The 12,255-nt window shown below is 44.3% G+C and overlaps 1 protein-coding gene across 2 annotated transcripts in view; it reads right to left on the reverse strand.

The window, feature by feature from the left end:
* The window catches only part of LOC123743719 (beta-enolase-like), a 35,658-nt gene extending 30,279 nt beyond the window's left edge, over positions 1 to 5,379 (reverse strand). The window contains exon 1 of one of the 2 annotated variants that reach the window (XM_045721393.1): positions 5,274 to 5,379. The gene's annotated coding sequence lies outside the window, so the exon portion shown is untranslated. The remainder of the gene's footprint in view (positions 1 to 5,273) is intronic. The other variant, XM_045721394.1, reaches the window with a different exon arrangement.
* Between the last annotated feature and the right edge of the window lie 6,876 nt (positions 5,380 to 12,255).

Raw genomic sequence — 12,255 nt, forward strand, 5'->3', positions numbered from 1 at the left:
ATAATGACCTGGTGGTTCTATACCTAGTCTACTAATGATAATGACCTGGTGGTTCTATACCTAGTCTACTAATGATAATGACCTGGTGGTTCTATACCTAGTCTACTAATGATAATGACATGGAGGTTCTATACCTAGTCTACTAATGATAATGACATGGAGGTTATACACCTAGTCTACTAATGATAATGACATGGAGGTTATATACCTAGTCTACTAATGATAATGACATGGTGGTTATATACTGTCTACTAATGATAATGACATGGTGGTTATATACTGTCTACTAATGATAATGACATGGTGGTTCTATACCTAGTCTACTAATGATAATGACATGGAGGTTCTATACCTAGTCTACTAATGATAATGACATGGTGGTTCTATACCTAGTCTACTAATGATAATGACATGGTGGTTATACACCTAGTCTACTAATGATAATGACCTGGTGGTTCTATACCTAGTCTACTAATGATAATGACATGGTGGTTCTATACCTAGTCTACTAATGATAATGACATGGTGGTTCTATACCTAGTCTACTAATGATAATGACATGGTGGTTCTATACCTAGTCTACTAATGATAATGACATGGTGGTTCTATACCTAGTCTACTAATGATAATGACATGGTGGTTCTATACCTAGTCTACTAATGATAATGACATGGAGGTTCTATACCTAGTCTACTAATGATAATGACATGGTGGTTATACAAGGCTGTTAAACTAATACTACTAATGATAATGACATGGTGGTTCTATACTAAGTCTACTAATGATAATGACATGGTGGTTCTATACCTAGTCTACTAATGATAATGACATGGTGGTTCTATACCTAGTCTACTAATGATAATGACATGGAGGTTCTATACCTAGTCTACTAATGATAATGACATGGTGGTTCTATACCTAGTCTACTAATGATAATGACATGGAGGTTCTATACCTAGTCTACTAATGATAATGACATGGTGGTTATACAAGGCTGTTAAACTAATACTACTAATGATAATGACATGGTGGTTCTATACTAAGTCTACTAATGATAATGACATGGAGGTTATACAAGGCTGCTATAATAAGTCTACTAATGATAATGATATGCCTCGTCCATTACTGTCCTGGTTAGTGATTCCTGTCTTATTTCACTGTAGAGCCTCTAGCCCTGCTCAATATGCCTTAACCAGCCATGTTGTTCCACCTCCTACATATGCGATGACATCACCTGGTTTAAACGTCTCTAGAGACTATATCTCTCTCATCATTACTCAATGCCTAGGTTTACCTCCAATGGACTCACATCCTACCATACCTTAGTCTGTACATTATGCCCTGAATCTATTCTATTGCGCCCAGAAACCTGCTCCTTTTACTCTCTGTTCCGAACGTACTAGACGACCAGTTCTGATAGCCTTTAGCCTTTAGCCGTACCCTTATCCTACTCCTCCTCTGTTCCTCTGGTGATGTAGAGGTTAACCCAGGCCCTGCAGCCCCCAGCACCACTCCCATTCCCCAAGTTCTTATAGCCTTTAGCCTTTAGCCGTACCCTTATCCTACTCCTCCTCTGGTGATGTAGAGGTTAACCCAGGCCCTGCAGCCCCAGCACCACTCCCATTCCCCAGATTCTTATAGCCTTTAGCCGTACCCTTATCCTACTCCTCCTCTGTTCCTCTGGTGATGTAGAGGTTAATCCTGATCGCGTCTGGTGGGGGTGGACAAAATCAACAGACAGGTGTCAGGACTGGGCCACCCCCACAGCCTCCACGATGGATCAGTCCACTCAGACGGACTGGTCCACCCCCACAGCCTCCACGATGGATCAGTCCACCCAGACGGACTGGGCCACCCCCACAGCCTACACGATGGATCAGTCCACCCAGACGGACTGGTCCACCCCCACAGCCTCCACGATGGATCAGTCCACTCAGACGGACTGGTCCACCCCCACAGCCTCCACGATGGATCAGTCCACTCAGACGGACTGGTCCACCCCACAGCCTCCACGATGGATCAGTCCACCCAGACGGACTGGGCCACCCCCACAGCCTCCACGATGGATCAGTCCACCCAGACGGACTGGTCCACCCCACAGCCTCCACGATGGATCAGTCCACTCAGACGGACTGGTCCACCCCCACAGCCTCCACGATGGATCAGTCCACTCAGACGGACTGGTCCACCCCCACAGCCTCCACGATGGATCAGTCCACCCAGACGGACTGGTCCACCCCCACAGCCTCCACGATGGATCAGTCCACCCAGACGGACTGGTCCACCCCCACAGCCTCCACGATGGATCAGTCCACCCAGACGGACTGGTCCACCCCCACAGCCTACACGATGGATCAGTCCACCCAGACGGACTGGTCCACCCCCACAGCCTCCACGATGGATCAGTCCACTCAGACGGACTGGTCCACCCCCACAGCCTCCACGATGGATCAGTCCACTCAGACGGACTGGTCCACCCCCACAGCCTCCACGATGGATCAGTCCACTCAGACGGACTGGTCCACCCCCACAGCCTCCACGATGGATCAGTCCACTCAGACGGACTGGTCCACCCCCACAGCCTCCACGATGGATCAGTCCACTCAGACGGACTGGTCCACCCCCACAGCCTCCACGATGGATCAGTCCACTCAGACAGGTGTCATGATTATTGTTTTGTTGCTACTGCTCAACTAAAGAAATCTTGGTCGACCAGCAGCCTATTGACCAGTAGACTAAATGGGGTCAGCCCTAGGAGAAACTAAATGGGGTCAGCGCTAGGAGAAACTCTCCTATGGGGACAGCACTAGGAGAAACTCTCCTATGGGGACAGCACTAGGAGAAACTCTCCCATGGGGTCAGCCCTAGGAGAAACTACATGGGGTCAGCACTAGGAGAAACTACATGGGGTCAGCACTAGGAGAAACTAAATGGGGTCAGCACTAGGAGAAACTACATGGGGTCAGCACTAGGAGAAACTACATGGGGTCAGCACTAGGAGAAACTACATGGGGTCAGCACTAGGAGAAACTACATGGGGTCAGCACTAGGAGAAACTACATGGGGTCAGCACTAGGAGAAACTCTCCTATGGGGTCAGCACTAGGAGAAACTACATGGGGTCAGCACTAGGAGAAACTACATGGGGTCAGCACTAGGAGAAACTACATGGGGTCAGCACTAGGAGAAACTCTCCTATGGGGACAGCGCTAGGAGAAACTACATGGGGTCAGCACTAGGAGAAACTACATGGGGTCAGCACTAGGAGAAACTCTCCTATGGGGACAGCACTAGGAGAAACTCTCCTATGGGGACAGCACTAGGAGAAACTCTCCTATGGGGTCAGCACTAGGAGAAACTACATGGGGTCAGCACTAGGAGAAACTACATGGGGTCAGCACTAGGAGAAACTACATGGGGTCAGCACTAGGAGAAACTACATGGGGACAGCACTAGGAGAAACTACATGGGGTCAGCACTAGGAGAAACTCTCCTATGGGGTCAGCACTAGGAGAAACTACATGGGGTCAGCACTAGGAGAAACTACATGGGGTCAGCCCTAGGAGAAACTACATGGGGTCAGCACTAGGAGAAACTACATGGGGTCAGCACTAGGAGAAACTCTCCTATGGGGTCAGCACTAGGAGAAACTCTCCTATGGGGACAGCGCTAGGAGAAACTCTCCTATGGGGACAGCACTAGGAGAAACTACATGGGGACAGCACTAGGAGAAACTCTCCTATGGGGACAGCGCTAGGAGAAACTCTCCTATGGGGACAGCGCTAGGAGAAACTCTCCTATGGGGACAGCACTAGGAGAAACTACATGGGGTCAGCACTAGGAGAAACTCTCCTATGGGGTCAGCACTAGGAGAAACTCTCCTATGGGGTCAGCACTAGGAGAAACTCTCCTATGGGGACAGCACTAGGAGAAACTCTCCTATGGGGACAGCACTAGGAGAAACTCTCCTATGGGGACAGCGCTAGGAGAAACTCTCCTATGGGGACAGCGCTAGGAGAAACTCTCCTATGGGGACAGCGCTAGGAGAAACTCTCCTATGGGGACAGCGCTAGGAGAAACTCTCCTATGGGGACAGCGCTAGGAGAAACTCTCCTATGGGGACAGCGCTAGGAGAAACTCTCCTATGGGGACAGCACTAGGAGAAACTCTCCTATGGGGACAGCACTAGGAGAAACTCTCCTATGGGGACAGCTGCAGAACACTTTTTTTCCTAAGAGAGGCTGAAACAACAACATTCATGTCCATCACACAAAGGACAGCCCACTGGTCTCTCTCACCCTCCCCGTTTAGATGACAGCAGACAACAGTCGTTAATAAAAGGTTCAGCTGCCCAATAACACCAACTGTGACCGGTGAGGAATCAAAACAGAGTGCGTGCTGGGTAAGTGCCCGGATACTTACAGAATGTTTGAATAGATTAGATGGTCAGGAGGAAGTATAACGGCACACAGAAATATCAAAAGAACATCACAGTGACGCAACTGAACCGGCGCAGTGCCCGACAGTGATTGTGAGACGGACTTTGACCGGCACTTTATCGGGAGATTGTGTAACAGTGTCCTCCTCCGATGCGATAGGCTACATCCTGCAAACTACATCCTGCAAACTATCTCTCTTTGTTAGATGTAGTGTAGGCCTGGACTATGATCAAATGCGCTGCAAATGTGGAAGTGAATTAAAAATCATCCCGCTACAATATTTAATTGTATGCTGGTCATAAATGTTTATTCCTAAATCCATTTTCAGGCTTAACTATACAGGCTGAAGTATAGCTCAGATCCATCTGCAGAAAGTAGCGGTCAAGTTCATTATCTGAGTTTATTCTAGACCTTCAGCTTTGTAGCTTATGAACACATGAACTATTCGTGTCCTCCGCTGAAGGTCATCACGTTGTCATTTGGCTACAAGAGGAGGTTTGTGTACAAAAAATGAAAAAATGAAAAACGAATTCAATCGCAGACGCATGAGAACTAGGCCTTACTACACTGTACGTTTCTAACAGTTGCAATGTCTAAGAACATATCCCATGGCTTCAATCCCAAACGCTAAAAATGAAAGTATTCATTGTAGGCGTGTTTATAAAGTTTATCAGTCATAGAAACATAAGCAAACAAGGCTAGAGTTGAGAGTGCCAAAGCAGAGAAACATTACATGGACAACTACACAAGTTGGTCTTTCCAAGTAAATGTTTTTGAATTTTCTATGAATGTGTATTGAGAGCGAATCGAATAATAAAAACAGAAACCATGGTACCTGAGGGGGGTTGAGGCGGCTGGCTGGCTGGCTGGCTGTCTGTCCGACTGTCCTTCTGGAAAGTGGCACCCCTGTCCCACCGCTGGTGCTTTATAGACCGCCACTAGCGGCCTGCCGCCCCCATATAAGGACAAGGGCTTAGGGACGGACGGGAAATGATCAGACACACTCAGAAATGCAGAAACTGAAAGGACGGTAAGATATGTGTTAATGTGTCGAATACATACGTTTCCCTCCAAATGATTCATCAATACATAAGATGTTTTACATTTTCTCACCAAGCGATTCATCAATATATAAGATGTTTTCTAGTTTCTCTCACCAAACGATTCATCAATATATAAGATGTTTTACATTTTCTCTCTCCAAACGATTCATCAATATATAAGATGTTTTCTAGTTTCTCTCACCAAGCGATTCATCAATACATAAGATGTTTTACATTTTCTCTCTCCAAACGATTCATCAATATATAAGATGTTTTCTAGTTTCTCTCACCAAACGATTCATCAATATATAAGATGTTTTACATTTTCTCACCAAGCGATTCATCAATATATAAGATGTTTTACATTTTCTCTCTCCAAACGATTCAACAGTATGAAAGAGGATTTGAAGAGCATCACATAATAATTCAGATTACTTTTCGAGTTCTACTGTTGACTTACAGGGGGGTTCCTATGAACACATGAATCTGATCTGATCAGGCAGAGAACAGGGGGGTTCCTATGAACACATGAATCTGATCTGATCAGGTAGAGAACAGGGGGGTTCCTATGAACACATGAATCTGATCTGATCAGGCAGAGAACAGGGGGGTTCCTATGAACACATGAATCTGATCTGATCAGGTAGAGAACAGGGGGGTTCCTATGAACACATTAATATGACCTGAGACATGGATACAGCTCTACTTTAGGACTGGATACAGCTCTACTTTAGGCCTGGATACAGCTCTACTTTAGGACTGGATACAGCTCTACTTTAGGACTGGATACAGCTCTACTTTAGGACTGGATACAGCTCTACTTTAGGCCTGGATACAGCTCTACTTTAGGACTGGATACAGCTCTAGGAATGGATACAGCTCTACTTTAGGACTGAGGAGACATGGATACAGCTCTACTTTAGGACTGGATACAGCTCTACTTTAGGACTGGATACAGCTCTACTTTAGGACTGGATACAGCTCTACTTTAGGACTGGATACAGCTCTACTTTAGGACTGAGACATGGATACAGCTCAACTTTAGGACTGGATACAGCTCTACTTTAGGACTGGATACAGCTCTACTTTAGGACTGGATACAGCTCTACTTTAGGACTGAGACATGGATACAGCTCTACTTTAGGACTGGATACAGCTCTACTTTAGGACTGGATACAGCTCTACTTTAGGCCTGGATACAGCTCTACTTTAGGACTGGATACAGCTCTACTTTAGGACTGGATACAGCTCTACTTTAGGACTGGATACAGCTCTACTTTAGGACTGAGACATGGATACAGCTCTACTTTAGGACTGGATACAGCTCTACTTTAGGACTGGATACAGCTCTACTTTAGGACTGGATACAGCTCTACTTTAGGACTGGATACAGCTCTACTTTAGGACTGGATACAGCTCTACTTTAGGCCTGGATACAGCTCTACTTTAGGACTGGATACAGCTCTACTTTAGGACTGGATACAGCTCTACTTTAGGACTGGATACAGCTCTACTTTAGGCTTGGATACAGCTCTACTTTAGGCCTGGATACAGCTCTACTTTAAGCCTGGATACAGCTCTACTTTAGGCCTGGATACAGCTCTACTTTAGGACTGGATACAGCTCTACTTTAGGACTGGATACAGCTCTACTTTAGGACTGGATACAGCTCTACTTTAGGCCTGGATACAGCTCTACTTTAGGACTGGATACAGCTCTACTTTAGGACTGGATACAGCTCTAGGACTGGATACAGCTCTACTTTAGGACTGGATACAGCTCTACTTTAGGCCTGGATACAGCTCTACATTAGGACTGGATACAGCTCTAATTTAGGACTGGATACAGCTCTACTTTAGGACTGGATACAGCTCTACTTTAGGACTGGATACAGCTCTACTCTAGGACTGGATACAGCTCTACTTTAGGACTGGATACAGCTCTACTTTAGGACTGGACACAGCTCTACTTTATGACTGGATACAGCTCTACTTTAGGACTGGATACAGCTCTACTTTAGGACTGGATACAGCTCTACTTTAGGACTGGATACAGCTCTACTTTAGGCCTGTATACAGCTCTACTTTAGGACTGGATACAGCTCTAGGAATGGATACAGCTCTACTTTAGGACTGAGGAGACATGGATACAGCTCTACTTTAGGACTGGATACAGCTCTACTTTAGGACTGGATACAGCTCTACTCTAGGACTGGATACAGCACTACTTTAGGACTGGATACAGCTCTACTTTAGGACTGGATACAGCTCTACTTTAGGCCTGGATACAGCTCTACTTTAGGACTGGATACAGCTCTAGGAATGGATACAGCTCTACTTTAGGACTGAGACATGGATACAGCTCTACTTTAGGACTGGATACAGCTCTACTTTAGGACTGGATACAGCTCTACTTTAGGACTGGATACAGCTCTACTTTAGGACTGGATACAGCTCTACTTTAGGACTGAGACATGGATACAGCTCAACTTTAGGACTGGATACAGCTCTACTTTAGGACTGGATACAGCTCTACTTTAGGACTGGATACAGCTCTACTTTAGGACTGAGACATGGATACAGCTCTACTTTAGGACTGGATACAGCTCTACTTTAGGCCTGGATACAGCTCTACTTTAGGACTGGATACAGCTCTACTTTAGGACTGGATACAGCTCTACTTTAGGACTGGATACAGCTCTACTTTAGGACTGGGACATGGATACAGCTCTACTTTAGGACTGGATACAGCTCTACTTTAGGACTGGATACAGCTCTACTTTAGGACTGGATACAGCTCTACTTTAGGACTGGATACAGCTCTACTTTAGGCCTGGATACAGCTCTACTTTAGGACTGGATACAGCTCTACTTTAGGACTGGATACAGCTCTACTTTAGGACTGGATACAGCTCTACTTTAGGACTGGATACAGCTCTACTTTAGGCCTGGATACAGCTCTACTTTAGGCCTGGATACAGCTCTACTTTAAGCCTGGATACAGCTCTACTTTAGGCCTGGATACAGCTCTACTTTAGGACTGGATACAGCTCTACTTTAGGACTGGATACAGCTCTACTTTAGGACTGGATACAGCTCTACTTTAGGCCTGGATACAGCTCTACTTTAGGACTGGATACAGCTCTACTTTAGGACTGGATACAGCTCTACTTTAGGACTGGATGCAGCTCTACTTTAGGCCTGGATACAGCTCTACTTTAGGACTGGATACAGCTCTACTTTAGGACTGGATACAGCTCTACTTTAGGCCTGGATACAGCTCTACTTTAGGACTGGATACAGCTCTAATTTAGGACTGGATACAGCTCTACTTTAGGACTGGATACAGCTCAGAGATTAGCAGTGCTCTTCTGAAGGTTCTGACAGTGAATTTAGACTTCAGATGCTTCTGGAAAACCGGTTAGTTTCATTAATCCAATCATTGATCAATGAGTTGAGTTGGAGAGGTGATGTGGTGCTTGGTTGGAACTAAACCCTGCACAAGGCCTAACTGCAGCACTTCAGGAGCCCACACTAGTAGGTAGAGGCAGTGATAATGTAGTGCTTCCTAAACTGTGGGTCGAGGCAGTGATAATGTAGTGCAGTGCTTCCTAAACTGTGGGTCGAGAAAGTGATAATGTAGTGCAGTGCTTCCTAAACTGTGGATCGAGGCAGTGATAATGTAGTGCTTCCTAAACTGTGGGTCGAGGCCCGGGTGGGTCCAAGTGAGCCGTGGGATGACATTTTTTGTGTATGGAAAAAAAATTGGGGATGGAAAAACGGTTTGTTTAAACTTAAATGATTAAACCCAAATAGAGGTAGGTAGAAAAGCTAATGGCCCTATATATTTTTTAATAATAGCCTATAATCTTGGAGAATTTACAATAAACTAAATTAAACAATCAGGCCCCCATTGATGTTTTTATAATGTTATAATTAGAACATTGCATTAGAACACTGCATTAGAACACTGCATTAGAACACTGCATTAGAACACTGCATTAGAACACTGCATTAGAACACGGCATTAGTACACTGCATTAGAACACTGCATTAGAACACTGCATTAGAACACTGCATTAGAACACGGCATTAGTACACTGCATTAGAACACTGCATTAGAACACTGCATTAGAACACGGCATTAGTACACTGCATTAGTACACTGCATTAGTACACTGCATTAGAACACTGCATTAGAACACGGCATTAGAACACGGCATTAGAACACTGTATTAGAACACTGTATTAGAACACTGCATTAGAACACTGTATTAGAACACTGCATTAGAACACTGTATTAGAACACTGTATTAGAACACTGCATTAGAACACTGCATTAGAACACTGCATTAGAACACTGCATTAGAACACGGCATTAGAACACTGTATTAGAACACGGCATTAGAACACTGCATTAGAACACTGCATTAGAACACTGCATTAGAACACTGTATTAGAACACTGCATTAGAACACTGTATTAGAACACTGCATTAGAACACTGCATTAGAACACTGCATTAGAACACTGTATTAGAACACTGCATTAGAACACTGCATTACAACACTGCATTAGAACACTGCATTACAACACTGCATTAGAACACTGCATTAGAACACTGTATTAGAACACTGCATTAGAACACTGCATTAGAACACTGTATTAGAACACTGCATTAGAACACTGTATTAGAACACTGCATTAGAACACTGTATTAGAACACTGCATTAGAACACTGCATTACAACACTGCATTAGAACACTGCATTACAACACTGCATTAGAACACTGTATTAGAACACTGTATTAGAACACTGCATTAGAACACTGCATTAGAACACTGTATTAGAACACTGCATTAGAACACTGCATTAGAACACTGTATTAGAACACGGCATTAGAACACTGCGTTAGAACACTGCATTAGAACACTGCGTTAGAACACTGCATTAGAACACTGTATTAGAACACGGCATTAGAACACTGCGTTAGCCATGGCAATGTGTAGAATTTCAGAAGATTAGCTTTAAAACTGCAACATTTTCTAACCGCTGCCAAGATGATATTTTTTGACTTATTCTTTGGTCTGTGTGTGTTTTTTTCACCGCTCAAATCCTTATGGTGGGTCGCGAAGCAAAAACGCTTGTCTCTCAGGCCGCCTTTAAGAAGCACAACACTACACTTTGAATCCATGTAGTTACCAATAACTAGTCATTCATTCTCTCCTTCTCTCCTCTTGTCAGACGCTCCCTAGCTCTCCAGCTAAGGTGTAAAGGTCAAGGTTCAGCTAAAGGTGAAATGTGAGCCGCTTTGGGTTCACAGTAAAAGGCCAGCGACCCGACAAACACACAATCGTGTACCCTTTTCACTGTACTGTAAGTGGTGCGCAAAGGCCAGTGCACCAACACGCACGCACGCACGCACGCACGCACGCACGACACACACACACACACACACACACACACACACACACACACACACACACACACATCTTACCCTTTGCCAGTCCCCTCAGCAACACCCCCTACCCTTTACTACTGGGTACAAAAATATATTTAACCCTCCTACTCTCCTTGTGACCAGATAGTTAGATACTTTACAGAGAGATGCATAGTTAGACAGAGAGAGTGTGAATGGGTACAGACAGAGAGAGTTTTAATGGGTACAGACAGAGAGAGTGTTAATGGGTACAGACAGAGAGAGTTTTAATGGGTACAGACAGAGAGAGTGTTAATGGGTACAGACAGAGAGAGTGTTAATGGGTACAGACAGAGAGAGTTTTAATGGGTACAGACAGAGAGAGTGTTAATGGGTACAGACAGAGAGAGTTTTAATGGGTACAGACAGAGAGAGTTTTAATGGGTACATAGAGATAAGTAGTTAGACAGAGAGAGTGTTAATGGGTACATAGAGATAAGTAGTTAGACAGAGAGTGTGTTAATGGGTACAGACAGAGAGAGTGTTAATGGGTACAGACAGAGAGAGTGTTAATGGGTACAGACAGATATGTAGTTAGTTACAGTCAGAGAGTTTTAATGGGTACAGACAGAGAGAGTTTTAATGGGTACATAGAGATAAGTAGTTAGACAGAGAGTGTTAATGGGTACAGAGAGAGAGAGTGTTAATGGGTACAGACAGAGAGAGTGTTAATGGGTACAGACAGATATGTAGTTAGTTACAGTCAGAGAGTTTTAATGGGTACAGACAGAGAGAGTTTTAATGGGTACATAGAGATAAGTAGTTAGACAGAGAGAGTTTTAATGGGTACAGACAGAGAGAGTGTTAATGGGTACAGACAGAGAGAGTTTTAATGGGTACATAGAGATAAGTAGTTAGACAGAGAGAGTTTTAATGGGTACAGACAGAGAGAGTGTTAATGGGTACAGACAGAGAGAGTGTTAATGGGTACAGACAGATATGTAGTTAGTTACAGTCAGATAGTTTTAATGGGTACAGACAGAGAGTGGTTTAATGGGTACATAGAGATAAGTAGTTAGACAGAGAGAGTTTTAATGGGTACAGACAGAGAGAGTGTTAATGGGTACAGACAGAGAGAGTTTTAATGGGTACATAGAGATAAGTAGTTAGACAGAGAGAGTTTTAATGGGTACAGACAGAGAGAGTTTTAATGGGTACAGACAGAGACAGTTTTAATGGGTACATAGAGATAAGTAGTTAGACAGAGAGTGTTAATGGGTACATAGAGATAAGTAGTTAGACAGAGAGAGTGTTAATGGGTACAGACAGATATGTAGTTAGTTACAGTCAGAGAGT

The sequence above is a fragment of the Salmo salar genome, chromosome ssa07 (assembly GCF_905237065.1).
Source record: "Salmo salar chromosome ssa07, Ssal_v3.1, whole genome shotgun sequence".
NCBI lineage: Eukaryota > Metazoa > Chordata > Actinopteri > Salmoniformes > Salmonidae > Salmo > Salmo salar.